We start from the raw sequence: 17,983 nt of genomic DNA on the forward strand, positions 1-17,983 counted from the left end.
TGCATTTGTTGCCGTGCTGACACTGACACTGACAGTTTGTACTAGGAAGTAGCAATAAGAAACGAAGAGTGACGACGCATGCTTTAGTCCCGGTTATGAGTGGTGACACTTGTACTAGGAAGTGCTACTAGATCGAGACGTACTTGTGTGCTTGGTATTATAAGCCGGTTACAGTTTGTTACCGTGCTTTAGTCCCGGTTACAGTTTGTACTAGGAAGTAGCAATTAGTCCCGGCTGGTATTATGAGCTGGGACTAAAGGTCTTTTAGTCCCGGACGTTTATAGGAGCCTCGATGGGCTGGCTCGACCTGAAGCCCACACATAGGAGAGAGCATATACCAGAATGGAGCGGCCCAGTATGCAATATGCTGGCCAATCACACGTATTAGCACCACCTCGCTCGCTCAGAAGGATGAAAGCTAACTTAAAAGCTCAGCTCTGGAGCCATGCACCACGATCTTACTTGAACAGGATCTGTTCTATAAGATCGTACCGCTGCATCATTGACTAAAAGTCTTTCGTATATTATAAACGTGTAGAATACGTATATTCTAGCAGCGTAGAATGCGTATTCGAAAGCCAAAACGAATCATCAATTGAAAATAAAAATAAAAAAAAGAAAAAAAAATTGAAAGTCCCGCTAGCAGCGTAGAATGTGAACGAAAATTGAAAGTCCCGCTAGGAATGTAGAATGCGAACGAATCATCAATTGAAAATAGAAAAAAAGAAAAAGAAAATAGAAACAAAAGAAAAGAAAAAAAAGAAAATCTTTAGTCCCGGTTGGTACCAACCGGGACTAAAGGACCGGCCCACGTGTCCAATCTGGGAGGCCTCTTTAACCCCGGTTGGTATTACCAACCGGGACTAAAGGTGGATCTTTAGTCCCGGGTGAGAAACCGGGACTAAAGGAGGAGCCCTTTAGCCCCGGATTCGTGCTCCCGGTTTCAAAACCGGGACTGAAGGGGGTTGAGAACCGGGAGTACAGCTCGTTTCTCTACTAGTGACCAGGCGGTGCACGACGTGGACCTATAGCAGCTTCCCGTGCGCTTCGCGTTGGACCGTGCGGGGCTCGTGTCGGCGCGGACAGATCGACGGCTTCGATGCCAGGGCGCCTCTCCTCGTTGCGTTCCCGCGCGAGCGGGCGACTGTTGCCGTAGCGCCCAACACCAACGTTCCTGTCCCTTCCCCTCGAGCTCCATGCGGCTCACCAACATTCAACATCCAGATGGAGGCGACGGGAGAGAGAGAATGAATGGTAGATTTTTTATGAGAAAAATATATATATGAGGGGTTAAATAAAAAATATATGACATGCTAGCATGCCACATTAGCAAAAAGATGCCATATGGCTGGTATGGGTCCGCGGTGCGTCACTTAATAAGTTGAAGGGTTCATAAATGCATTTTTAAAGTTCATGGACCTATATGGCACACGTTTACGAGTACGAGGGTCTATGATGCATTTAACTCATTTTCAAAATTACTACACCAAGTATGAAACTATCTACGACGTTGATGTTTTTTTTTTCCTGTGTTCTAACCCAATATTGAACCTTTTATGAAGGAGACGTTTTCGAAAGAGACATGAGTTTGCTTGTTGTTTGTTTTTCAAGATTACATTTAGGGCCCTTTGGTTTAGTCTGATTTCCGGCTGGAAAGCTTTCTGGTGATGATTGGGCGTATAAAATATAGCTACGTTCTTACCCAGATCAGTTCCGGCACTCCATTCCCTAAAAAAACGAACGTGCCCTTAAGAAAATTGGCCGAAGAAGGTACTGGGCAGGCTTTGCGGCGTCGGACACAATCGAGCCCTTCCCGCGCTAGGTGGGTTGGCCCACAGGCTAGGGCCCACATGCGCCGCACTAGCCGTGGGAGCACGGGGATGCTGATAGCCCTACCGCACCGGTGCACGTGACACGGCAGGGTGTTAGGGCTTCCCCAACGCAACGTGCTGGCGTCCAGGTGAACAAAAGTAGTGGTCTCGCAAAGGTCCAGAGCGGCCTGCAGAGGCACCGTTATCCTCACCTGACACATTGCTAAAGCAAATGTTGAAGAGTGCGTTGTGCGAAAAAAATGACTGCTTGAAAGGTGACACATTGCTAAAGGCGAAGCCAGAAAAACTGGTCTTTTTTAGCTTTTAGTTTATTTTAACCCCGACTTACAAAACAGCTTCACGCTACGGTGCCTCAATTTACGCAAAATAGATGAAACCGAAGTCGGCATAAGCCGTACCAAAAAGCCCTTACTGGTACCTTGTACTCGAGTTGAATGCTCGTATTGCAATCCTGAAGTATGACTTGGGCAGGCATCATTTGCGCTGCTGCCCTCGAGCCTCATAGGCAATCTCCTCATCATGCCAACCGAGGATAGTTTGCTGGGGCTCGCCAGCATAAAGGGTTCCAGACTTTGCTTGCGGTCGCGTATTTGTGAATGGAGATGCAGTTCCGCAGCGGGTGACATACAGGGTGATCGACCTACAGAGTTGACTTGCAGCAGCACAATGACCGTGGACGTTGATGCCCGGAAGCATCTCGCGTTCCTCTCCTTCCACAGCTGCCAAGAGACGAGGGCGAAGAGAGTGTCCATGCCGGTTTGTCGGTCACCATTGAACAGGGACCTTAGGCTGTGCCACCATGAGGCCGCCGGTAGTGGCCGTGGCCGCCGAAGCGCTTGCAGAACATAGAACCATACCTCCTGGAGAATGGACATGTGGCGATGATGTGATCAATCGTTTTCTGTCCCTGGTCGCAAAGATAGCACAAACTTCCTTTCTTCGAGGCTGTGTCTGGCCCTCCGGTCACCTGTCCAGTGCCTCCGTTTCACTGCAAGCCAAAGGAAGATCTTCACACGAAGGGGTGCCCAGGTTTTCCAGATTAGCCTGTGGCCGGTCATCGCAATGGAGCCGGTGTACATCATTTTGTAGGCTGATTTCACAGAGTATTTCCCATCATTTTGTAGGCTGATTTCACCCCTCTCTATTTCTATCCATTTGGACAAGTTGAAAGATGAAGGAAAAAATAGGATTTAAGATGATGCGAAAATTATACTATGCGAAAGCAGCAATTTCTAGAAAAGCAGTTTCTGACTACCTATTTGATTGGCATTCTACTTTTTAGTAGCAGAAACACTTTCTAGAGACTAAACCAAATACAAACTTAATCCTACAAGTATTGCAACGCAAGGCACTGCACACACGTTTTTTTTTTGAAATAATATTATTTTAATAAATAATTGTATATCTAGATGTTGTTTTTATAAAATTACAAAACTAGCATCACGTAGGCTATCCAGTGACCGAGCAGACACCTATCGGCTACTGAGCGCCGACAAGCCATGCAGATAGTGAAAAAGTCAAAGCAGCCCTATTGGAAACTAGCATCCAGCGGCTACTGAGAGGGCAACAAGCCATGTGGACAGTGAAAAAAATCAATGCAGCCAAGCTGATAAGTAGCATCTGTACGCCTATCGGCTACTGAGAGGCCAACAAGCCATGCGCAAGTGAAAAATTCAAAGCAATCCAACTGAAAACTAGTATCTGTACACCTATCAGCTACTGAGCGGCCGACAAGCCATGTAGATAGTGAAAAAGCATCTATACACCTATCGGCTACTGAGCGGCCGACAATCCATGCGGCAAGTGAAAAAGTCAAAGCAGCCCAAATGAAAACTAGCATCCTGTTCACCTCTCGGCTACTGAGAGGCCGACAAGCCATACGGCAAGTGAAAAAGTTAAACAGCCCCAGCAGACCAAGTAGAAGACCTATCGGCAACTCAGCTGCCGAAATGTTCAGTCGCCTCGTGAAGAGCAAATAGGCCCCATTTCGCATCATTTATTTATTGTTTGGTGTCTGTACTCCCTCCTATGTGTCCGCCACGCAGAGAAGGTGAAAGCAAGGTCGTGTCTCATAACTAAGCATGTGCCCTCTCTTCCTTCTTATTTAACTTCTACTCTATTTCTCCTTTTGCGAGATAGTATCAATTAATCTGATACTTTCCATATAACATATGCAGAGCCGGCTGTATATAATGTTTATAAGAAAATCCTAAATACCACGTGGTTTCATAGCTCGTTATAGTTTTCATGCATTTTAATTTGCATATATCATTGTACATTTCTTTTATCCAATTGCCAAGCATTGAGAGGTTACAAATACTTGTGATGGTATAAAAAATCGGTCAAACAAAAAAATTGATAAAACATAAATACTCCCTCCATAAAAAAAGAATGTAAATCTATGTTATGAAATATCAACATTTATGTTTTCAAATATATTTCTTATGTATATTCCATGCTTTGTCTAAGGATATTTATTATAGTGTAAAGTTCATGGCCGGTTAGCGCATTAGCGCATTAATAACATTTTTTAACGGACGTTTTGTTTTGCTGAGGGTGTCAATGTTATCTTTCTTGCCACAAATGTTGGCACCTTCATCATCGATCTCGAATCAGAGCGCTCAAGGAAGGTAAGTGTCGGTGTTTTAGACCGGCCGGCCCTCAACCAACTAGTAAATTTGTACTGCGTGTTTCTAGTCCCGGATGGTGATGCAAAGAGACACAAGGTTTATACTGGTTCGGGTAATGAACACCCTACGTCCAGTTTGAGAGGTCGATCTTGTATTCCTTGCACCGAAGTGCTCGTAGTAGGGGGTTACAAGCAGGGCGAAAGAGGGGACTAGCCCCAGGTCTCTACGTGGGGTGGCGTGGATTGCTTGAGATGTTGATCTCAGGCAGCGGGGGAGCTCGAGTGTTCGTCTGTGTGTTCATGCGTGAGTTCGCTGCGTGGGCATAGGCCTAATCGTCCGTCTCCTCCCCCAAAAACGGCCCTAGTCCATCCCTTTTATAGTTTGAAAGGGGGGGACAAGGGTGATACATGCGCTAACTACACGGCGTCGTGCGAATAGAGGCGGCATGTCCGAGCCCTGTAGCCTATTACTGTGGCGGCATGGGCGACGGAGTGGTCTCATCCTCGAAGTACTAGGGCGATGCGCCGGTCACATCCGATCCTGTGCGTCGTGGGAGCTCCAGTGTTACCTCGAAGCGGACGTGACGGTCGGCGTGCGGGTCACTGTGTATTGACTGCGCGAGAAGTCAAGGCTCAGTCGGGGCCGAGGCCGAACCATCGTGGGGGTCTCGGCAGACGTGAATCCCGAGATTGTGACGTGAATCCCGAAATTGACGAGACCCTGACGTAGATTGCCGAGGCTTGGAGGGAACAGTTGATCTCGCGCGCTGATTCAGATGCTATGGTGACCCGGACTAGACTCCCCATGCCGCGTTGTCTCCGGGGCGGGAGTTACATGGCACAGTGTAGTGCAGGCGCTGATCGTGGGCACAGCACCAGAACAGCGGCCGGTAACCCCGGCCGCGCCCGGTCCTGGTCAGTATGGCGTTGATGTGACTTCCCGTCCCGTCGGCCATTCTGCGGTGTCGAGCCGTCGTCCGGCTGAGATTGCGGGAGTGGTTGACGCATTAATGGGACGCGACGCGCTGTCGGAGAGACTGGTCGAGGCGGAAGCGACGGATTATTGCCGAGCCGGCTTCGAGCGAGACGGAGAATCGACGTCTCGTCCGAGGCTTTACGCGCGGGGCCTCGGGCGAGACGAAAAATCGGTTCCCCGTCGAGGCCCTCTGTGCAAGGCCTCGCGCGAGGCGGAGGTTTGGCAGGCCGCCGAGACCTCCCGTGCGAGGCCAGGAGCGGGGTGGAGGGCTGGCGGGCTCGGACGAGGCCGGGGTTTAACAAATGGCTTACCCTTTGGCTCTGTTATTGATGAGGTTTAAGTGATTTTTTTGGTATGTGCTTGGGGTACCCCGTTTTATGGTACCCGACAGTAAGCGAGCATTGCATCAACCGTCCCGTCATACCCTTGATGAGCTACTACACTCCAGGTATGGTTATATCCCAGTGCTTGTTTATGACCCTGCACTCTATGGCCTCTATGTATTGTTGTCAACTTCTGATGCTGAATTGCTGATTTGTATACTTCAATTAATTTAATAAAAAAATGGTACACGTGCTTGAGAAAACTGAATACATGACAATGCAATGTCACATGAATTACTTGTTAGTATTAGCCTGTTCATAGGGAACATATTTATATTGGCTATATTTTCTCACCTTGTAAAACCCAGTCTTGTGAACCTTTTGAATTGCATTAATAAGCCATTAGCGCATTTTTTAACGGACGTTTTGTTTGTGCGTTATTTTACTACTCCCTCCGTTCTAAATTATAAGTCGCTTTGACTTTTTTAGTTCATCCATTTTGCTATGCATCTAGACATATTATTATATTTAGATGCATAGCAAAATGGATGTACCAAAAAAGTCAAAGCGACTTATAATAATTTGGAATGGAGGGAGTATCCTTTTAGAAACAGTTTTGAACACTCCATACTATTTCATCCTAAAAAGTTTGTATGTATCCTTTTAGACTCTTATGCATGGTAGATTTCATATTGTACCAGCGACAAATTGCCATTGCCAGCGGCGACACACTATTTCTTAGTGAAAATTTTGTTGTTTTGATATGGGAACTTTTGCTTTGAAAATTGAATATCTGACTATGCATTATCACATTTAATCTCGTTTCTTTGGTCATGTTTGAAAAGTTCTCTATATCGGCAAGATGCATCTAGGACGTAGTTGATTTTTTTTACTGCAAGTTGGTGGTTTAATATTTTAGCTCTTTTGTAAATGTAAAACAGTACGTAAACAATTCTAACTTTTATGCTTGGTACTTTTCAGATTGTGCTACGAGCGGATCGGCGTTGCCATTGGAGATGAATTAATCACTACCGTACCCAATAACCCAAAGGCTGGTAGTACTAAGCTAATTTACAAATCCATCAAGCTGCCTTTTCTGAGTTCTCACGTATTGAAATGCTAAGCATTTATTTTGCTAGTTTTCCTTTAATTGATGGTAGTGTAAGCCATTATGCTTGGCCTGTGATGAACTTTATGTATCTGACCGATCATGACTGTTAATATTATATGTGCACACTTCTTATTTTGTTAAGATCATGATGGCCGAGCACGTGGCTCTCCAGCATGTGATCTCGCCGATCTGATTTGCTGGGCCGGAGTTCTGAGCCCCTGCTTCTGCTTCTACCACGGTCCTCTGTCTTCTCTGGCTCTCGCGAAGTCTGCAGTTGGGCAGCAGCCGCAGGGGCGGTGCTGCTGCCACTTTCTGCTGTGGTCGCCCAAAATGGGGAGAACTGTAGACGATATTATCACATTAATGTGTTTGCACACAGAAATGATATGCCTGAGTTTTCTTCGTACAAAGAAAACGAGAAATGTACATTTATTCCATCTCGAGTCACTATTCAGTACAACTATGACGCTCACACTAGCTCATGCCGGAAACTGGTGCATTGCTTCCCTGCAGCCGCCTGTAGGCCAAAGGCCATAGCCGCCATCAGAGAGGGTTCCTGACCAGGATGTGGCTGCTGTGGATGGCTTTCAGTAGCGCCGATGCGACGGAATGCAGAGCAGCCGACGCTATCCTGGCTTTGATCTGCCCACGCCTCGGCATGTGCCTTGCGCTTCCTGCTCCCCCTGACCGGCCAGCGCCGCCGCTTCTCCACGGAACAGCAGAAGTGGCCGCGCCAGCAGCAGCTGCAGCAGCATGGTTGGTCATCTTCAGTCAGTGGAGGAGGAGAAGAGAAGGCAGCCCAGCTCTACTGAAGCTGAAGCTGAAGCTCTGTGATGATCTTGGAAGCCTAGCCTTGGTGTGTGCCTGTGGCGTGTGGAAGCACGCTGACTAGTGGCCTGCTTATATAGCGGTGTCTCCGTTTCAAAGTGCTGTTAGTTGCTCATACATAGTTTAGTTGGAGTGTTTGATTGGGCTTCCTTAATTCGTTCCTAAACTCTGACCAATTATTAGTTGCACTGCATTCGGAAGAAAATAAAAAACATCTTTTGAGCTCGTGCGTCTGTGTGTGTGTGTGGCTGTGGTAGGGGTAGGGGTATGGTCAGTGGTCACACTGCTTTTACGCAGCTAGAATTAGTGTCAGATTATGTTCACACAAGGACAAGGCTGAGCTGTGAGGATCCACTCCATCTGTTTTCATCCATTCCCGGCAGCTTCGTTCCCGGGGAACGCTTCGTGGTGCCGTGCCGTGGTTTCTGCTGCAACTTGCGAGCAGCAGCGCACGCCGTTTTTTAAAATTGCAGTGGCCATCACATTCTCCGGCCGGCCTCTATGGTTCGTTCACCAATCATCATTAGGCTTTAGACGGACGGCGCTCTTGGTTTGGATGCATGGTGTGGTTTACTTTACGTGCAGCCTTTTGCTCCCAGCTCGGAATAGGCTGTTCTTGAGCTGTGCTGCAGCCTGTGTTGGGGAGCTGCAAGACTTGGCTTTGGTCGTCGTCTCAGATTCTAGACAATGCCCTGGCCAGACGGCCCAGACCAGACGTCGCCTTGCCTGCCCGGTTTGCGTCTCGCAGCCTCGGTCTCTTCTGGGGGAGCTGCCGGCAGATGCCTGCCTGCGCTTTGACTTGTGCTCGGTGGTTAACGTGTGTGTGCGCGTGGCGTGACGGCGTGGAGCCCGCTGTGATTGTTGGGCTAACCTGGCTTGCGGCCCATGTTGTTTCGGCAGCCTCGGCCGGTCGTACTGCTGGGATGATGAGAATTCGAGATCAGGGCGCATGAGAGACGAGAGGCGCGAAACGGCGTCATTTTATCCCAGCCCAACTCCAACGGCATTCAATTCTGGCCCACCAGGGCCTTTTCGCGAAATTCTACTTCAGCCTTTTCTGCAGAGCAACCAGCAGGTTCGATGCCTAGGCCCTAGGGTGGGCTTCATGCTTGTATTGTGTGCCGCGTTGCATGCCAAGACTACCTTTCTCGAAGAGATTGAGCATTGGAGAGACACATATTTGCTGGTCCTCAAACAAAGTCACGGACCTCAACATTTGACATTGCCAACACGTGTATAATATAATTATATAAAGAATTATATTATGATATATTCAGGTTACAAATAAAAAAATATAAAAGTGTACTTTAATTCGATATAGATGGATATGAGTGTTCCCTATTAAAGTTTTGATAGTTTTTTTTTTCCTCTCGTTACCACGTACAGACATTACCAAACAGTAAAAAAAAAAGAAGACTCTACGCTTGTCTTTACGCCATACTTGGAATGGAAGGAAATTAAACGTCTGCATGTGCTGGAATGCTAGTAGTACGTGCCAGACCTGACGAACGAACTGCTACCCGTGGCGCCGGCGGCCCATCGCTGTTTCCCTCGTTGGACACTTGGATGGCCGGACCGGATCCGCGGGGCAAGAGCGCGAGCGCGAGATGGACGTGGGCGCTCGGTGCCAAGGCGGCACTTAAGTCCCGGCTTGTCCGCGAGCAGCAGCCGCCTGGCACGCGGATCAGATCGGCAGCCCCGTTGGCGTGCAGCGGCAGCGACGGATCGGAGGCCGCTCCGCCGCACGAATCGACCGGCCTGCTGTGCCCGGTGTCCCCTTCCGCCGCGGCTTGTCCGCGAGCAGCAGCCGCCTGGCACGCTCTCGCCCGCGCAGCCAACGTGGCCTTCACGTGGGACTGACGGCGACGTGGCGAGGGGCGAGAGCGAACCGAGGCCATGATGGACTCGCGAACCAGCTCGCTGTCACCGTAGTAGCACGTAACAGCTCGACACTTTGGGCATGGAGCTCTAGCTCTGACTCCTGTGTGCAGTAGAGTAGAGTAAAGGCACTCTGCCTCCTCCGCGCACCGTGCGCACTCCAAAAATGACGTGAAGCCGTTTTGTAGCCATGCTAGCTAAACTGGGCATCTACCGGTGAGAGAGGTTGGTGCGTGGGCTCCTACGTATGTGATGCGAGGCTCTGGCGAAACCGCCCAGTTCACCGGCAGAGCAGGGTGCATGACTGAATGGCCGATGAGACGAGGCGCAGCTTTCCGGGCGTCCATCAGGGCCGGCGGTTCAGGCAGGCGCACCCCCGTTGGCTTGCGGCACGAGCAAGACACGACGTGACGCGACGGGCGGGGCCGCGCAGGTGGTTCTTCCCCGTCCCCCGGCGGGCGCGTCACCGTACATGTCCCCGCCAGCGACGACACCGCCTGCGCCTGGTCCCCGCGCCGCCCCAACGCCAGCACACGTAGGCCCGGCGCCCCGCCCCCGATCTGATCGATCTCCGTCGTCCTCCCTCCGATCCCCCGGACGGGACGTGCCAAACCATCGGATTTCCTCGCGCCCATCAGCCGTGGCCGCTGCCGTTCATTCAGCTAGCCGGCCGGACGCAGGCAGGACTCCAGGACGGCGGCCAGATTCTGGAGATCATTAACTCTGGACGAACGAATTCATCATCAATGAATATTGTTTGTTGGTCCCGGTCCGGTCGATCCATGGATCGAACGAATCCAATGCATGGACGACATGGACCAGTTAGTTCGAATTTCGAAACGACGAGGAGTGAGGAGACCCTAGCTACGGCCACATCTTTGTTGCAATGCATGCAATTGCATTGCAATCGAGTGTCCATGCCCATGCATGCTTTGTTTGCCTAGATCTCGCTAGTAGTACATAATAGTACCATGCGCCAGGTTTGTGGTGTTCGTGATTCCGGCTGATTGCTGTCCCTTTAGTTCGTTTGCACGCATGCTCATATCATCATCATCATCATCGACCTCGGATTCTTCACGACACGGCCTCTCTGCTGATCATGGAGGTTGCGAAACGCGCGCGCGTGCGTTGATTATGTTGCCTGTCATCTGACGACAGGGTATGTAGATGGATCCACTGAAGATAATAGAGGTGACATGGAGATGGCAATGGCATCCGTGGAGTTGCTTTCGTGCACAGCTCATGCTGCTGACGACGGCCAGCGTTGAACGTAGTCTCCCTCTGTCTATATCTCTCTCTGTCTTTGAGACATTCTCGTGTAATTCGACAGGGACAGCACGTAATACATATGTAATAGATAGATCAGATGAAGTAACATAACAATCATATTTGATCTCTGCCGTTTCTCTCTGGTTGGAGGGAAAACGATCGAGCGACCCCCAACACCGGCTCCGAGCATTTCTGCGCCCATCCAAATGGCGCCCTCACACGGCCTCTGCGGTTCTGCCTGCTGGTTAATCCTAATAGCCTGTGCACGGGGTAAGCTGAATATTTATTTGAAATCTGGAAATTTCCTCGTTTCAGACCAAGTCTCTCCGTGAACGATTTTCTAAATGCAGATATGACGCGAGATTATTTGCTATTCCTGGTCAGATTTGAGCTTGTGTAAACGAGTAAGACTACTCGTCCTTCTTCTGATTATATATGTAATATATATCACTGAGATGGAGACACATTCCAGCACTAGTTTACTGTCCAAATAAATCTGTACCTGCTTCTGAACCTCGTCCAGACAGATCCCGTGTGGCGCGAATTTTGTTGGACCGGCCAAACGAATCCCATTAACGCTCCATACAGATTATATATATCAGTCAGTCCGTATTATTACTAATTTTCTGGCCTATATACAGATCAGAAAGCGCCAAGCAGAACGTGCTAAACGGGTGCTAGGTCATCATCAGCAGTATAAAAACCGAGGATTTATTCTGCTGGGAGGGAGCTGCTGGAATAATAATGTTTCTTTCCGCGGATTAGGTTACACAAAGGCACAGGATGCGAAAACAAACAAATGCATAGTTTGAGGCAGCAAACGAGATGCTTTCAGTCGCTGCCGTAATCTGTTGCTATTCCTTTCCCCCAATTCGATGGACGAGATGGCCCCACCACCCGTACGGAGGCGGAAAAGGCCAATTCCATCTCCATGGACGAACGAGAACGACGAGCAAGGCGGCAAGGCCTCGATGGCATTGATTACTAATATTTAATAAAGTTTAGATTTAAACTGTACACGAGTCATTCACACAACAGTTAAATACACAGTGTAATCTTTGGTATAGAGATGGCGCCAAAGCATCACGTCGGCCGTTCCGTAGGGACACAGACAAAGAACTCGATGATGAGCAGCTGAGACGAGACGACACGGGGCGATGGGTCGTCTCGGAGGAGTTCACGCTATGCGTCTTGTCCCTGAAAAATTTGTGCAGAGATGGTGGTGTCAGTCGGAGAGGACGAAGGTCGCCAGTGTCCGTGCCGGATTTGGTTTGATTCGGTGGTCGGTGGAAGAGAAGCCAAGGACGTAGGACGTACGCTGGACTTCTTGCAGTAGAGGATGGCGTCGCGGACGGCGGTGTCGGCATTGCCATCGCACCACTCGAGGCTGGACGTGGACGCGCGCGCCGGGCTGGCCGGCGCCACGCGGGGCCGCCGCCGAGGCGCCGGGAACCGCCGCATGGCCCTCACCTTCCGGTACAGCGGCACCAGGAACCGGGCGTACTGCAGCAGTATCTTCCACGACGACGCGCGCCTCCCGCTGGAGCACGAGCTCGGGGACGGGGACGGGGAGGCCGGCGTGCTGTGGGCCGAACGGAACAGCGGCGACCGCGGCGCGCTGGGCGGGTCGGCAGCGCGTTCCTGGAGGACGGCGGGGTGGCCGGGGAGGAGGCGGCCGTCGCGGATGACCCGGCTCGCGCTGACCAGCACCGGGGTCGGGGGGTCACTGCCACCGCCCCCGCCGCCGGGAATAAGGCCGAAGTCGAAGTCGCTCTCCGGCGGCGCCGTGGCCGTGGTCGTCCACCGCATGGAGAAGAGCTCGGCGGGGTCCATATCGATGAACGAGAACGACCTGGAGCTGCCGAAGGAATGGTCGAGGTCGGCGTCGACGATGAGGCGCTCGAGCGACGGCTCCCGCGCGCCTCGCTTCGTCAGCCACCCGCGGGAGAAGCTGTCGCCGAGGAGCTGCTGCTGCGGGGGCGGGGCGACCTCCATGAGGGCCTCAGCCTGGCCGGCGTGCGTGCGTGCGCGCGCGAGACGGGAGACGACGCGGCGGGTCGCGGTGCCAGCGCCAGTGCTGAGGAGGGCGGCCACGGCATGGGCACGCGCAGATATAGGCGCCGCGCGGGTCGTCGTCCCGTGCGCCCGTCGTCTCGTCCCTTGTGGCGTCTGCCGCAATGTCCATGTTGCCCCTGTCCCGTGCCGCCCTTCTATTTCCTTTCCCTGCGATTTTATTTTATTTTTTTATTTTTCCTCCCTCCCGTTTATTAGGCTTATCGCTGTCATGGGCATGGCAACACGGATTAAAGTCTTGTCCCGTGAGAAAACGTATCGGGTTTCGATGTTTCAGGTCGCTGCACGCGGACGGATTTTCGACAAATACAAACATACAAAGTGCACGATGATTTGTATTTATTCACTATTCAGGCTGTGGTGTTAGCCGTTCAACTTCACCTCTTTGGAGGATATAAAAGGATAGATTGTATCGTAGGTATTTTGGCTTGAAGGACCGCCTCATTTTAGATGAGGTGGTGCATCACGCAGGAGCATAACCGAAATTATACATAAGAGTAGCTGGTCAAACAGATCCTACATATGTTGTGGTAGAACCTAACCAACCGAAATCGTTATAGTTGTTCCTATTTTTCTGGATATAAGACAGTATTAAACGATTTATAATACTATTCTTTCCGTGACAGACGACCATTTGTCAATAACAAGGCACATGTGTTAACTCATTAATTCTTAAAATTTAGCGGCTTAGTATTTCAAAGGTGCTTATAGTGGTTTAGGATAAACGTTTTTTCAAAGGGATGAGTACACATGCATGTATCATGTATGTGAACGTATACGTGTGTACTATGATTTACAGTAAAAAGAGAGTCAATATATAATAATTAATAAGAGCGTCGCTCAATAAGATTGATGATGATAAAATATTGATGACTACTGAAAATTTATTACTATATTAATTAACGTTTAGTAAAATGTAAATATAATAAACTCTAAGTATGCATATAGTAAAAGGTAAAATTTAATAAACTCTAAGTAGGCAAACAAGTTTAGATGAATCAAAATATTTTAATTTGATTTTGTGTTTTGTGTGATTTTATTATGTATAGACATCAATCAATATATATGACAAGATTTACTATATCCTTTTTAATATAAATATAGTAATATAGACTATTAAACTACATGTTAAGTAAAAAGATATTGTTGTGTTGTAGTCGCGGAGGGGGGGCATGGCCCCTGCCCCCTGGCTCCGCCCTCGGTTGTGGCTAGTGTGACCACCTACCGAGAATTGAAGGCATACGACGATCTGAGTAGTTGTACTTCTTTCTGCCTGTTCGGCCAGCCTCAACTGACACCAATACTAGCCCACCGCATCGACTGACGCTCGACAACGCCGCCTCTCTGCACCCCATCCCAGAGATTTTGGCGAAACGAAAATTTGTCATCTACACTGCAACATTGTCAAGCCGCCTAAGTTGAGGGGACAGGCTCGCGTCGCCCACATCAATCAACATATATGATAACCGTAACTTTCTCAATATAAATATAGAATATTAGACTATGTTAAGTAAAAAAATGTTATGTTGTATGTGTGAGGTGGGGGGCAATGGCCCCCTCCTGTCACCCCGGCTCTGTCCTTGGCATCACGAGTCAATTTATGAAATTTAGTGAAATGATTATTGCCCTATTCGCTTGGCTTATAAGCCGTACTTTTTCAACCAACGAACGGTATTTTTCTGTCACAACAAATCAGCCAACAGTATTTTCAGCCATGGCTTATCAGCCAAGCGAACATGTCATATATTCCTTGTATTAATAGTATATAATTATCCGTTCCGCCTCCGACACCACAAGCGACCGCTCCGCCACCACAACCACCGGCGGCGCCCATCCCAGTTGCGCCAGCCAACAACAAGCGCCCGAAAAAGGAGAAGAGGTTAAGCAATCCTGTCATTTGCATCATTGCATTGGCCACCCGTGCCCGAAAAGAAAAGAAAGGGAGTGAGAAGAAGAAAGAGACAGGGGCATAAATGATATTTCACTATTTTTCTCTCTCCTCAAAACTCTATTTTGCATGTCCGCTAACAAAGAGAGGTCACTTTCAATGCCCTGTAGCAAATTTTACCAATATAAAATGTTGCGGAGAATCGCATACATTTTATAGCGATTTTTATGCCATGATGAAAACAATCAGGGACCAATGAAAACCAAATTATCGGGTTTCGATCCAATAGCTACAAGCCAACAAGATTTTATGAATAAACTGTCAGCACTCAACAGATAGATATACATAGTTCAAACGAAAGGTGAATGCAGTAAATTGTAGAAGGCTCAGCTATGTGCAGGTGCAGCTGTGACGGCACAGTGTACAAGCCAAAAGTACAAGGCAACGTTGGCAAGTCATTTCACAGCGTATTAGGCAAAATGACAAGCATCCTGGCATCTAATCCCATCCCATCCAATCCGGCACCCTAAGATTAATGCTCAAAGGCAAACTTATGTTGCCACGAGAAGAAGACTATAAACAAAATGCAAAAAATGAAAAAGAAAAACTCGTGAGGCCAGGGGTCAGTCGGGTGGTTGAGCTAATCCTGACAAAAATGGGCGACACCGTTGCCTCGGCACGGCGACGTCATGTCCCCCCGGACCTGATGCCGAGACGGGACCGATTTGCATCCAAATTCACAGCTGCGGACGCCAGGAATAGCAAGTTAGCAACGCATGAGCATTCGCTCCTTCTTACTCCCTCCGTCCCTAAATTTAAATGTATAAGTCGTTTTCATTTCTCGAAAAACAACTTTGACTAAATATATATTAAAAAATATTAATATTTATAATATATAATTAGAATTATTGATAGATATTTAAATTTAGTTTTTTCATAAATTTATTTGGAGATAGTAATGTTGCACGCATTTTCTATAAATCGAGTTAAAGTTATCAACACGCAAATCGTGGCGACCAACATTTAGGCACAGAGAGTATTTTCTTACTGTCCAATCTCTATTAATGGATGGTTCATACATTTTTTTTCCGATCATCGTAAAACTTGTCAAAAAGAAAAAGTTGGAGAGAGAACAGCTGCTACGCATGAGCAGCACAGCAGGTGTGGTCATCTCCTAACAAGTTGCTGGAAATTTTTGATAGGAATCTATGGAGAACTATATATGCTTTTCTTATCATGTCACGTTGTCCACTCTCGGATTGGGGCCAGAGCATTCGGTGCATCAGGATGGATCATTCAGATCATGGAGCATGGGACGTGTGTGGCAGGCTTGGGTTATGCATGATTAGCGCAAAGGTGATAGAATACGGTTCAAGGATCAAGAGCACGCATGGTCCAGGACTCCAGGCACAAAAGCTAGAGAGACCCTCGAACAAAGGAGACTGTCTGTCTGTCTGTGTAGCCATCTTGCAGCAACGAAGACACCCGGACATACCAGTTCGCCGTCCTAGGCTCAGGTTCCACCCGTGCGGTTGTTCTGTCTCTCGGCTTGGGCCTTGGGGTTTGCAGCCAGCGACAGGTTTAGTCAGCATCGATGCTGGCTGCTGCTGGTATTCATGGTACATTATATTGGTACATATGATCCTACATAGCATTAGTATACATATAATCCTACTAGATAGCATTAGTATTGACCATGGAGTAGTTCAGATGCACGTGGGAGTAGAAATGTAAAATTGTAAGGGTAGGAGAGAAGATAAATACTGAAAAGTACATTAGGGGAAAAGGACAGAGACACTGAAAACAACTGCAGGGTTAAGTTAACCTGCTAGGCAGGACAGTGTTGGAGTAGTCACAACCAGACCGGAAGGGACGATTTTTTTTTAATTTTAACTCTTTTTTTTAATATAATTTTAAATCTAACACTGTCGTTTTTTTTAAACTAACACTTTTGGCCGCGCCTATTGCCCTGGCGCGGCCAAATGCCTGTGCCGCGTCATGCATGGTGGCGCGGCAGAGGGCTGACGTGGCGTGGGCCGGCCTGGGGGACCGATGACGCGGCAGGTCCTGCCGCGCCACCGACCTTGGCGCGGCAGTGCCGCGCCCTGATCCGTGACCCGGCTGGACCAGATATACCACACGAGCAGCCACACCACCTGGCCGCTGCGCCTGCCGCCCGCCCGGGCTACCTGGATGGTTGAATCGAAACACGTCGCGCCCGTATTTTGTTGAGTTTTTTTCACGGCTGGACCAAATATACCGCACGAGCAGCCACACCACCTGGGCACTGCGCCTGCCGCCCGCCCGGGCTACCTGGATGGTTGAATCGAAACGCGTCGCGCCTGTATTTTGTTGAGTTTTTTTTCATAGCCGAATAGAGAATTTGATAAACCAATGATTAGCTTTTCGTCTTTCATAATACGGTTATGCACCATTTTAACTAATCAGTTACGAAAAACTGCCACCGGCGTCCAGATACACCGAGACTGTCGGTTCCCGAACGCAGGGTACTTAATCTCGCCGGCAGTGCTGCCGCGACTCAAAGAAACGAATAAGAAGCAAGTTGACAAGCTGCCACATAACATATTCATTGTTTTGACATAAGTTTGAGATAACATAACCAAATAACCCAGCAAGTTTCGGATGCCAATATTCGTTTGACCTAACAAACTAAGACCTAGGAGTGTAAGGATCCCTTGGACGCCTCTGTCTCTTCGGATTTGTTGGCAACACATTGGGAGTGTAGCCAACGTCGGTATGGTCGCGTCGACGGTGCGTACGGCTCGTACCCTGTAGGTATATGATACGCACGATTACTTATAATTCTTTATGATCGTTAGTTCATGGAGCCTACGTATTTAAATAAACTATCTTTGATAGTACCTGTAAGGCTCCTTGGGTACCAAACGGGGCACCACCTAGCTGAGACATGCCGATCTCGTGCTGGGCCAATCGTCTCATTGGTCGTGCTGTCTGTGGAAGCCTGGGGGGTCGTCGTCATCGTCGTCCTCGTCGTCCTCGGTTGCAGGGTCATTCCCAGCGCTATGATGTGATGGTGTACGCACCGCGGAAGTGGCACCCGACCGCACCGAAGTCATTGGCTGAGAAGAGCCGGCTGATGTCCTCAAAGAGGCTGAAGACGTGCCACCCGACCGCGCCGGGAGTGGCGGTTCCTC

General features: G+C 49.0%; 1 pseudogene; it reads right to left on the reverse strand.

Moving 5' to 3' along the window:
• Positions 1–11,577: 11,577 nt before the first annotated feature.
• On the reverse strand, positions 11,578–13,000 carry LOC136509065 (uncharacterized; annotated as a pseudogene).
• Positions 13,001–17,983: the final 4,983 nt, after the last annotated feature.

This window comes from Miscanthus floridulus, chromosome 1 (genome assembly GCF_019320115.1).
Source record: "Miscanthus floridulus cultivar M001 chromosome 1, ASM1932011v1, whole genome shotgun sequence".
NCBI classification, from domain to species: Eukaryota; Viridiplantae; Streptophyta; class Magnoliopsida; order Poales; family Poaceae; genus Miscanthus; species Miscanthus floridulus.